This window comes from Morus notabilis, unplaced genomic scaffold, assembly GCF_000414095.1.
Source record: "Morus notabilis unplaced genomic scaffold, ASM41409v2 Scaffold41, whole genome shotgun sequence".
In the NCBI taxonomy this organism is placed as follows: Eukaryota; Viridiplantae; Streptophyta; class Magnoliopsida; order Rosales; family Moraceae; genus Morus; species Morus notabilis.
This window is the reverse complement of record NW_010357497.1, coordinates 223,978-236,121: the sequence shown is the minus strand read 5'-3', so window position 1 is coordinate 236,121 and position 12,144 is coordinate 223,978. Positions and strand designations below refer to the sequence as shown.

General features: G+C 33.8%; 2 long non-coding RNA genes across 2 annotated transcripts; both read right to left on the bottom strand.

The window, feature by feature from the left end:
- Positions 1 to 2,549: 2,549 nt before the first annotated feature.
- On the bottom strand, positions 2,550 to 3,501 carry LOC112093230. The gene is made up of 3 exons (XR_002902956.1): positions 3,424 to 3,501; positions 3,218 to 3,308; positions 2,550 to 2,634 (listed from the first exon to the last, which is right to left on the bottom strand). It is a non-coding gene; the product is annotated as an uncharacterized LOC112093230 (long non-coding RNA).
- Positions 3,502 to 5,771: 2,270 nt separating this feature from the next.
- Positions 5,772 to 7,512, bottom strand: LOC112093225. The gene is made up of 4 exons (XR_002902955.1): positions 7,298 to 7,512; positions 6,908 to 7,111; positions 6,664 to 6,731; positions 5,772 to 6,130 (listed from the first exon to the last, which is right to left on the bottom strand). It is a non-coding gene; the product is annotated as an uncharacterized LOC112093225 (long non-coding RNA).
- Positions 7,513 to 12,144: the final 4,632 nt, after the last annotated feature.

The following is a 12,144-nucleotide window of genomic DNA, read 5'->3' as shown; positions in this document are numbered from 1 at the left end:
AATGGAAATGGTGCACGTGAAAATGAAAAATGTTGATGAGGAGAGCAAGTCTGTAAAACCAATGTACAAAGAAGAAACGGATACAGAATCCAATGAAGAGTGAAAGCGTCCACTTCCTCAATGCACTGTTCTTTTAACCTATGGATAATAATTTAATTAATTAAATTATCTTAGACTTAGAATATAGTTAAGGAATTTAATTAATTATTAAAATTAACTAAATAACTAAATTATATAGACTTAGTATTTAAATAAGAAGGTTTATTAATTATTAAAATTAATTAACTAAATTATTAGACTTATTATATGGATAAAATAATTAATTAATTAGTTAATTATCAACTTAGTACAAATTTATAAAGGCAATTAAGAAAGACAGAATTATGAGGATTTAATTAATCTTTATAATAGAAATTACATATTTTTACGATCTTTAATAAAAAGGATAAATACGTTATAAGAAATGATTTAATTCTTTTATGGCCATGCTAAATAAATATAGCATACGAAATGTTAATCCCACACTCTTAATGGGTGTTCCTTTACAAAACTTAGCAGTAGAGGATAGTATATCTGGACGAGTACAGGATTCTGCTTTACTAGAATCTAGGTAAGTAGGAATCTCGCCTACAGTATGAAAACTGCGGTTTTTAAATTAAAGTGTTTTCACACGATTTATGAAAACTATAAAGATGCATGATCAATGTTATGCCATGTTATCTTATGATATTCTTTGATGAGAAATACTATGTCTATGACTCAGTATGCTATATGCTATTTGAGATGTTAAACGATGATAATTAAATTATATTTGCGTACTCATCGTATGTTCAGTATAAGTATGTTCATGAATGTGATGTTATGCAGTAATATACCATATTGCATACACACAATAAGACAAGTGGAACAAATAAGTTCAATTAAGGGTGTCAAACCAACCTCCGCGAAGGAGTTAATTAAGACTCCGCGAGGGAGATATTCAATTTCAGTACAAATTCAGAATCCTCCGCGAGGGAGGCATTTTGATTAGTATGATCACGGTATTGTTAGGGACCTTCACAAACCCTAACTTCCTGATGATTGCGTGCAACTGGTACAAACACTTGGGCCCCTTATGTATAACCAGATAAATTCATAATACATTCCATTGTGTTAGAGTATGCGATGTCATGCCATACTGCATACTCATTAATAAGTCCAGTGAAACTTATAAGAACGAAATTGAGTGCCATACCAACCTCCGAGATATAGTTCTTACTTGCTGAACGAAAACTCATTCAGATATGTTTATGTTTGTAGGTAAGAAACCTATCAGCAACTCTTGACGGGTAGTGGCGAATGGCAGATGAATGATAAAGATAGGAATGGATACCGCTCACGAATAAATCTTCCGCAGTAACTTTGAATTAAATTATGTATATACGATTAACTAGTCTTCAAGCAAGCATGTTTTAACATAGTCATGTATGTATATTATTATTGAAGACAGAGATTATAATATTTATAATCTCAGTCTAAAAAATTTTAAGATTTAAAATGTTTCTGTAGCTCGTGCAACAAGTACATGAAATTTCAAATAAGGAAATGTTTAAGATCAATTTCGGAAAGGATTGACAAAGTATTTGAAATACGAATTTATACAACAACAACAACAAGATTCTATGTAAGTGAAATCTATGAGAGTGACTTATTTTTACGCTGGCCATTAACTTACCGCAACCCTCTTTTACCCGGGCTTGGGACTGACTATACAAGCGGATAGGCGAAGTTGAAATACAAATTTATAACGGTATTAAATTTAATATCATTGTAAGATGTTTTAATCGAGGCTATGAAATGTTTTATGAAATCATGTTTAATATGTTTTACGAAATCACTCATTCATTTTGAGAAATATTATTAAAAAAAATTATTCCACAAATTTAAGTATTTTATGTTAAGTTTAAAATTTAGTATTTAAGTAACGGTCACGTAAGCAGTTCATTACAAGTTTATAGAAGATTTCTTTGAACATCATAATCATGGGGAGATGGAGAGGAGGAGGATGACATAGAAGAGGACATGGAGGATTTGGAAGAAGAGGACGTGGAGGACATAGAGGAGTTAGAAGAAGAGGACATGGAAAAGAAGAGGAAGAAGATGATGATGATGCACATTCTGAAGTTAGCTCCAAGGATTTCAATGACAATATACTCATACAAGTTATCAGGATCTTTTGAACAGGTAAAAGTGTACTTAATACGTTTGTTTTATTATTCATCTTATTTAAATGATATATATATATATATTTACATATATATGCAGGGTTTATTATCGGTTCATTGAGAATAGATGCCATGCTATCCGAGTTTTCAGGCTACATGGCAGGGATAAGGAGTTTTTATGGAGGAATTCGAGCATAATCACAATCATTGAAAGTAGTCTGTTGATTTTGGGTTGAAAAGAGCTACTGGTGATTTGGCAACAAACATGAATAATACCTCAGTTTCCAAATTATAAATTTTTTTGGCTATCTAGTAAAGTGATTAGCATAGAGGATTTACCATAGTTGTTGTTCTGGTGTTTTCTTCTTGGTGTTCTTGTTTCCTCGATGTTGTCTTTTTAGTGTGCTAGAATGCAGAAACTGTACACATCCTAGAAAAATACCCTGATGTTTGTTAGGTTTTTTGCTTTGAGTCTGTTTAATATGCTGATTTGAGTTTTTAATTCGAGTTGAGATGTGACTTTATGTGAGAGCTTTTTACTATAGCAAAAAAGTTAAATGTGACTGTTTCTGAGAGCTTTTTACTGTAACAAAATTCGAATTCTAAACTCAAATCAGTGAAATGAACGGGATCTTAATAATTGGCGTGGATTCGAGTTGTGCTTTATCAGATTGAAACGTGAGATTTATAGTTACCAATTTGAAATTGAAGTTGTCTGAGAAAAGTTTGTGAACCTTTTTGGTTACCGAGCAATTTTTGTTGAAAATAAAGAAGTATTTCAGAATATAATTCAACCTTTAGTTTTTATTTAGGTTTCGTTCATTTCACTGATTCGAGTTTAGAATTCAAGTTTTGCTACAGTAAAAAGTTCTCAGAAATAGTCACGTCTAACTTTTTTACTACAGTAAAAAGCTCACATAAAATCACATCTCACCTCAAATTAAAAACTCGAATCAGCGAACTAAACGGGCCCTTAAGCCAATTACACACAATTAAAAAAAATCAAACAGCACCTGAAGCAGCAGACAATCTTGGAGGCCGCGAAGGAGTGGAGGAAACCGCCGACAAGAGAACGGAGACATGGGGAGTAGAGATGGCCTGCGACTGTAAACCGAACACGGCTCAGAAACCTCACAATCACCTTTACCTAGATTCAGATTAACAAATTTAAATTAAACAATAGAGTACAAAGGAACGAGCTTTTTCACGAAACAAATACCTTTATAGTGAAGTCATAGAGACTCTTCTCCGTGGCTGCTCTTGCGTAAATACTCGAAGAACAAGAGTTTATGAAAAATCCAAGAAGAACATATGATTGTAAAGAGAACCCATTACGGAAAAGGGCCGATTTGGAGAATCCAAGTGGGGATTTGGTAAATGGGATCGGGAAGGCCTGGATGGCATAAAGTAGAATGGACAGGGGAAATACCTGAAACGGAGCTGCGGCCTTGCAAGAAATCTGACTTCCCAAAGGCCGAATCTGAAGGAAAGAAGGAGGAGCAGCGGGTGACTTTTGAGAGAAAGCGAGGGTCACCATGAAGAGAAGGAGCGGCGGTGGAGAGAAAAGAAGGAGCGGCGATAGAGAGAAGAAGCCCTAGTTTCACTTCGGCGTGGAACAAAAAAATGAAGAAGAAAAGAAGCGTGGAGTGAAAAAATGACGAAGAAAATGAGCGTGGAGGAGTGAAAAATGAGTGAAAGTGGGGGAAGCTTTTGCTCGTATGCGTATTATAGTAAAAGCAGAAAAAAAATAAAGAGGCAGAATGAGTGAGCGAAAATTTGAAAATTTGGGGAAGTAATTTTCAATACCTGAAAATTTAGGGAATTTCACCAAATTAAATTTTAATATATATATATATATAAATATATAAAACATTACCACCAAAATATTCCATGATTTTTTAATATATATATATATATATATTGAAAATAACTTCTTTTGAAACGCTTTAAATTCAAGCAAAATAAGTTTTAATAGTAGTTTTTCAAAAACGCTATAACTAAAAGTTATTAAAAGTCCATTCTGTTGTAGTAAGAAGAGAATAGAGTGGGGAAAAAACTAAGAGAAGAGAATACTAAAAAATATGTGTTCCAAAATTGATTAGCACCAAAGAGAAAAAAGAGTTGAAAAATAGCTAACTTTGAGAACACACATTCAAAAAGAGATCAATCCACTGGAAATAGAAGTAAAAAAAAAGGATCACATGATTAAAGACACCAATTAAGAACCTTACAATTTACACAACAAATCAGAATGAGTAAATAGGTGATACAAGAATGATTAGGCAGATAGTCAACTTTGATCACTTTGGATTTTCTTTTTACGGTTTACAAAATCCAAATGTTTTGTTACAACCAATAATTCAATAACAAGGAGGTAGTAAGAGTAAATGGAACCAAATAAAAACAGCAAACAAAATGAAAAACAAATACAAAATCACAAATTTCAACAAAATAAAAAAAGCATATGAAGAGAGAAGAGAAGTGCAAACCAGAATATAAATAAAAGCAACTTATTTGATTCCACACTCAACATTGGAGGCTTTTGAAATCACTACAACAACACAGGTGACGTTGTCTCAACCATCCAAAAGGGAGAGGAAGAAATCAGGCAAGTAAGAAAACCAAAATAGGCAAGGTCCAACAATAACAAGAAAGGCAAGAAAAAAGAAACAGAGCAGGCAACAAAAGAAAGCACCCTAGAAAATTTGGCTTTCATTATAGGGTTTCAAGAGATCCAAAATAACAAAAATAATCTGAAACCAAATTTCTTAACAAAATTAAAGCAAGCATCATAACAGCAATCCAAACCTCAAAATCAGAACCAAATTTCAGAACGGAATTAAGGAAACAGTCGCAGCACTAATCCAACAATGCAGGTGACGTTGTCTCAGCCATCCAAAAGAGAGAAGAAGAAAGTAGGCAAATATGAAAACCCAAATAGGCAAAGGTCGAACAATAACAAGGAAAGAGAAAAGAGACAGAGCAGGCAACAAAAGAAGCGGCCATTAGAACATTTGGCCTTCATTATAGGGTTTCAAGAGATCCAAAAATTGCACACAAAGAAATCCAAATTAACAAAAATAATATGAACCAAATTTCTAAACAAAATTAAAGCAAGAATCGCAACAGCAATCCAAACCCCAAAATCAGGACAATTAAATAAACAATCGCAGCACAAATCCAAACCTACAACAGAAAAATCCAAAAAATAGAAGAAAGAAGTGAGGGTAGAAGTGCGAACCTGAAAGAGAAAAAAGCATCCAAGACTTTGTAAAAATAAATAGAGCTTCTCAACTGGCCATAGTTTATTATCATTTTAGAAACTAACTGATTAGAAATTCATAAAAGATTTAGAATTCAAAATACCATAATATAAACATAATACAAGTCCATTGATAACAAGCAAATAACTTTATATGTAATCCATTTTGGATATACAAATAGTTGGAAACAAGAAAAAGTGAACAAATTGTTCTGAGACACTAGACACTTGAAAAGGAAAAACAAAAAACAAAAAAAAAATCAAAGAAAAGTCAGTTTTAGATTGGAAAAATTGCTGAAGGAAACTTGGATTGATCTGTGAGAGAACACACAAGGAGAGTAAAACAACGTGCACTTTTTTCTTATATCACAAATAAGATATCATATAGACTTTTAAAGAGAGAGGGAAAAAGAGGGGGGAGGGGGGGAACAAAAAAATAGGAAGGTAAAAAAAGCTCATTTTCCCTCTTCCACTTCCTTTTTTTCATCATAATCAAAACCTCCCTCGAAATAAAATTTCTCCAGCAAAAATAAACAAAAAATCATATCCAATGATGAACGTTACATATGTTGCTAAAACCAACCCCCAGTTGTGCACTTCCGCTGGTTTTGAACCTGATATCTCCTCAACTTCTAGAGTTGCAAAGAATAAAGAATGAACCGATCTGCCATAAAATAGAAGAAAAAAATTATATTGTAGATAAATACATATATCTAGCACATTGAAAGAGCATCAGCAGGTTAAAAAAACCCAAAAGAAAATAAAGATCAGTCCAACTATTTGTAAATGACACCATGGTTCCACAGATAGGCTCCAACTACAAAAGGAAAAGAATAGTTATTCTACAGCCATACGGGACTATTACAAGAAGGCAGAAAGACCAAACAGAGATAAACACACGCCCATGTAGAAAAGCAACCACAGAAACAATGTGAACCACTAAACTATTAGCCTATTATTAAAACCATTAACAAAAATAATCAAATTCAGCCACTGAACAAGGAAAAAGAGTCCATACGAAACATTGTAATAACCAACCCTACCCCTCTAAAGGACTGTTAATTTTCTTCTACTTTTTTCTTATGAAAAGGAGCAACAAACAAACATCACATGTTCAGATTGCATGAGATATCACCATGAGGCAACCTATTCATGATGCCAATCTTAAGAAAACGAGCAAAAAAAATCATTGCATACCTGGAGGGAATAAACAACCCAAGGCTGTTTGAGGCGCTCTAACACCCATTTTTCTACAAGCTAGAAACCTATTCATGATGAAAACAAAAACTGAAGGAAAAAGAGTCCAATAATCGCAAATAAAAAAAGAAGAGAAAAAAAAAAACATTGTTTCTTTTTTTTTTTTATCTTGTACACAAACAGAACTCTCTGGTCTGTAGTACCAAAAGAACCCCCAACAAAACCGCAGTACAGAGAGTCTCACCTTAAAGAGACGACAGAGACGTTAACGACGAATCAACGGCTGCAGCGAACATCGCAAAAACAGGGGAAGGAAAGCGAGGGTTCTCGCAAGAAATTGATGTTCAGAGTCAGAAACGGAGAGAGAAATTGGTGCTCAGAAATCGAGACAGAAAATTAGGGTTGATCTTCTTACGGGCGTTATAAGGAGTACAAGACCTCTATCATCCTTCATCAGAGAAAAGAAGAAAAAAGTGAGACAAGACTGATTGACAGGCAGGGAAGGAAAGATGCCGTGAGAGAGAGAGAGTGGAAAAAAATGGGTCTGCGCCCATTTTGGCCATTTTGGCCATTTTCAGCATCGGTGTTTTGGTTAAAAACAGTAAACGAGAATACGTAAATGGATTTCTGTTACCTCCATGCCCAAACTGTTTGATCATATCCAGAGGAGAGAAAATAACGGTGATTTTCAGATCTATGACGTGAAGGAGGCACGGCTCCGGGGCATTGATTCGACACGGAGAGAATAGAGGAGAGAGACGATGGTCATCGGCGCGAATCTAACTAGATCTGTCGATGAAGCTTCCACGCAGAGAGAGAGAGAGAGAGGAGAGAGGGACAGAGAGAGCGAAAATGGGGAAAAAGAGAGAGAGAGCTGAGAAATTTGGATGAAAGAGACCGGAAGAAAATAGAAATTGGGGATCTAGACTATTTTTTTTCATAACAAAAAATCATTGACGTGTATTTTACGTGTTAAAAAATAGACCACATTTTAATTTATGTGTACATTTTAATTTTTTTTTCTTAAAATTGAACAGATTCTCACCCTAACTGACCCTTTTTTTTTTCTTTTTCCTTCCATGCCCATACCCCTTTTCCTCTCTCTCTCTCCTCTGGTTCTCACCGACCACCCCAACGTTGAACGACCTTTCCCAAATGCCGACTGATCCTCACGAACACCGACTGACCATCCCGAACGCCGACCGACCCTCCAGAACTCCAACCTGACTCTCTCGAACGCCGACCGACCAACCCCAACGCCGACCGACCATTTCCACCCCAAGAACCAACCACCAAACTAAGAACAGACCAAGAACTGACCACCAAACCAAGAACAGACCAAGAACCGACCACCAGACCAAGAACAGACCAAGAACTGACCACCAGACCAAGAGCAGACTAAGAACAAACCAAGAACCAACCGACCAGACCAAGAACAAACCAAGAACCGACCACCAGACCAATAATAGACCACCAGACCAAGAACAGACCAAGAACCGAACACCAAACCAAGAACCGACCGACCAGACTAAGAACAGACCAATAATAAACTCTAATAAAATATTAAAAACATACATTTTTACATATATTTTGATTTTTTGGGTATGAATAACCATTGTAATTTATAAAAGAGAAAAAAATTTGGTAAAAAAAGAAAAAACCAAGAACAGACCAAGAATCGACAACACTTAATCAAGAATAGACAATGATGTTTTTTTTTTGAAAGCTTCGAACTAGTCCCAAAGATAGGAGAGACATTTAATTTATAAAAGATAAAAAAATTTGATAAAAAAAGAAAAACCAAGAACAGACCAAGAACCGACAACACTTGACCAAGAATAGACAATGATGTTTTTTTTTTGAAAGCTTCGAACTAGTCCCAAAGATAGGAGAGACATTTAATTTATAAAAGAGAAAAAATTTAGTAAAAAAAGAAAAAACCAATAACAGACTAAGAACCGACAACACTTGACCAAGAATAGACAATGATGTTTTTTTTTTGAAAGCTTCGAACTAGTCCCAAAGATAGGAGAGACATTTAATTTATAAAAGAGAAAAAATTTAGTAAAAAAAGAAAAAACCAATAACAGACTAAGAACCGACAACACTTGACCAAGAATAGACAATGATGTTTTTTTTTTGAAAGCTTCGAACTAGTCCCAAAGATAGGAGAGACATTTAATTTATAAAAGAGAAAAAATTTAGTAAAAAAAGAAAAAACCAATAACAGACTAAGAACCGACAACACTTGACCAAGAATAGACAATGATGTTTTTTTTTTGAAAGCTTCGAACTAGTCCCAAAGATAGGAGAGACATTTAATTTATAAAAGAGAAAAAATTTAGTAAAAAAAGAAAAAACCAATAACAGACTAAGAACCGACAACACTTGACCAAGAATAGACAATGATGTTTTTTTTTTGAAAGCTTCGAACTAGTCCCAAAGATAGGAGAGACATTTAATTTATAAAAGAGAAAAAATTTAGTAAAAAAAGAAAAAACCAATAACAGACTAAGAACCGACAACACTTGACCAAGAATAGCCAGTGATGTGTTTTTTTTTTTGAAAGCTTCGAACTAGTCCTGAAGATTGGAGAGACATTTAATTTATAAAAGAAAAAAAATTGGTAAAATATTAAAAAACCAAAAACAGACTAGGAACAGACCAAGAACCGACAACACTTGACCAAGAATAGACAATGATGTTGTTGTTTTTTTTTTGGAAAGCTTCGAACTAGTCCTGAAGATTGGAGAGATATTTAATATATAAAAGAGAAAAAAAATTTTGATAAAATATTAAAAAACCAAGAACATACTAAGAACAGACCAAGAACAGACCAATAACCGACAACACTTTACCAAGAATAGACAATGATGTTGTTTTTTTTTTTTGGAAAGCTTCGAACTAGTCCCGAAAATTGGAGAGATATTTAATTTATAAAAGAGAAAAAAAATTTGGTAAAATATTAAAAAACCAAGAACAGGCCAAGAATAGACCAAGAACCGATAAGACTTGACCACGAATAGACAATGAAGTTGTTTTTTTTTTTTTGAAAAGCTTCGAACTAGTCCAAAAGATTGGAGAGACATTTAATTTATAAAAGAGAAAAAAATTTTGGTAAAAAAAGAAAAAAGTAAGAACAGACCAAGAACCGACAACACTTGACCAAGAATAGCCAGTGATGTGTTTTTCTTTTTTGAAAGTTTCGAACTAGTCCTGAAGATTGGAGAGACATTTAATTTATAAAAGAGAAAAAAATTGGTAAAATATTAAAAAATCAAGAACATACTAAGAACAGACCAAAAACTGACCAAAAACTGACAACACTTGACCAATAATAGACAATGATGTTTTTTTTTTGGAAAGCTTCGAACTAGTCCCGAAGATTGGAAATATATTTAATTTATTAAAGAAAAAAATAATTGGTAAAAAATGAAAAAACTAAGAACAGACTAAGAACATCTTGGTCTGTTCTTGGTTTTTTCTCTTTTTACTAATATTTTTTTCTATTTTATAAATTACAATGGTTATTGATACCTAAAAAATCAAAAAATATGTAAAAATGTATGTTTTTATTGTTTTATTAGAGTTTGTTATTGGTTTGTTCTTGGTCTGGTCGATCGGTTCTTGGTCTGTTCTTGATCTGGTGGTCGGTTCTTGGTCTGGTGGTCTATTCTTGGTCTGGTGGTCGGTTCTTGGTTTGTTCTTGGTCTGGTCAGTCGGTTCTTGGTCTGGTGGTTGGTTCTTGGTCTGTTCTTGATCTGGTGGTCGGTTCTTGGTCTGGTGGTCGGTTCTTGGTCTGTTCTTAGTCTGATCGGTCGGTTATTGATGACGTGGAATAGCTGATGTGGAAGTTGGCCTATTTACTCAATTTATTTTTTTTGTGGTTTATTTACTTAAAAACACTTTTTACTTAGTCTATTTATACAAAGGGCCCGATAGGGCTTTTAGAAATCACCCAGACCCGACGAACCTGGCCGAGCTAACCCGACCATACTCGAAAATCACGGGTTTTTAATTTTTTATTTAATTTTTAATTTTAATTATGCCCAACTCGCACTGTGCGAGCAGGGACGCGGGGTGGGATTGCATGAACCCGAGGTACTCCTACCTAGCCGAACATGTTCAAAAGATAGGTAAAATAATGCCCAACCGTAATGATAATAAGTTTAAAAATCTTCCGAACACAACATAAAGGGTTGAGTCTTTAAATAATTCTTGTTTATTCTTAATTCTGTGGATGGTGGATTTGTGTAATTGTTAAAAATATTCCAAACACAACATAAAGAGGGTAAATTTGTGGATGGTGGATTTGTGTAATTGTTAATTAGACACCTTATAATTAGCTTTGTGATTTTACCAATGTCTCGCTAAAAAGATATGATTTTTCTTATTTCTCTTACAACTTTTTTTCTCTTCAAAATACTGAATTTGTCATTTTTGGAAGTATTTGATTTCAAAGTGTGTGTTTTAATTGTTCACCTTGCATTTAGACCCCTTTTTGAAGGAAAGACATGTTCTGTTTGATAATGATTCCTTCCGCAACAGCACATATTAATTGATTAAAAAGTGATCATGTGGTCCTTGAGATCACCATTGCTTTATGCATATTGTGATAATTGAAAAAGTTTCCAAGCCTGTCAACCCGAGTAACCTGAGCCTACCCGAGGTCACCCGACAGATTACGGGTTTGTGGGCTTATGAGAATGTTACGGTCTAAAGTTTTCTTAACCCGCACAGTGCGGCTTGGCCTAATTTTTGTTGGGAATGATATCCTAGAAGCATAAGATGTAATAGGATATTTATTATTTATTTAATAAAATAGTTTATTCATCATTTTATGTGTATATATTTGTGAATATTTTATGAATATCAATAAAAATTCTGTGATTATTTATGTAACCTTAAACATTGTATATAAGTGTTATATACGAGAGGATAATGTTTAAGGATAATAATCAAAAAGCAATATTCATAATAAATTTAATTAAAGTTCAGAATCTTTAATTAAAACATTATTAATACATGTCATTCCCATTTAGAATGGAACGGTGTTATCCGCACTGTTAATATGGTGAGATATTGAATGAGTGTATTTCGCATAATGAGATTATGTGAAATAAGGACACAGACACAATATGAATTTCTAATAATTTCTGTTAAGTATAGAAATTCTAATTTAGTCTACCGATGGTCATATATAGAATAATCTTAATCCTGAGTTCTTAACAGACTCCTATTTATGGATTTATGTCTTTTGATTTACTCGGTACGGATTCTGAGATCCTGAATCCTATTCCTTGTATTTTAGAGACATGATGAAGTAGGTAGCCGGGAATGTTATTACACGAGATGGAATCCATTCATTCTTAAGAAAGAAGTAGATAAATAATTCTCTTGAGGGTTGATTTAGTACTTGGACCAGTAAAAGCTCCGATTCATGAATGTGTTTTATGAATCACTGTCCATTAGAGAATCAAT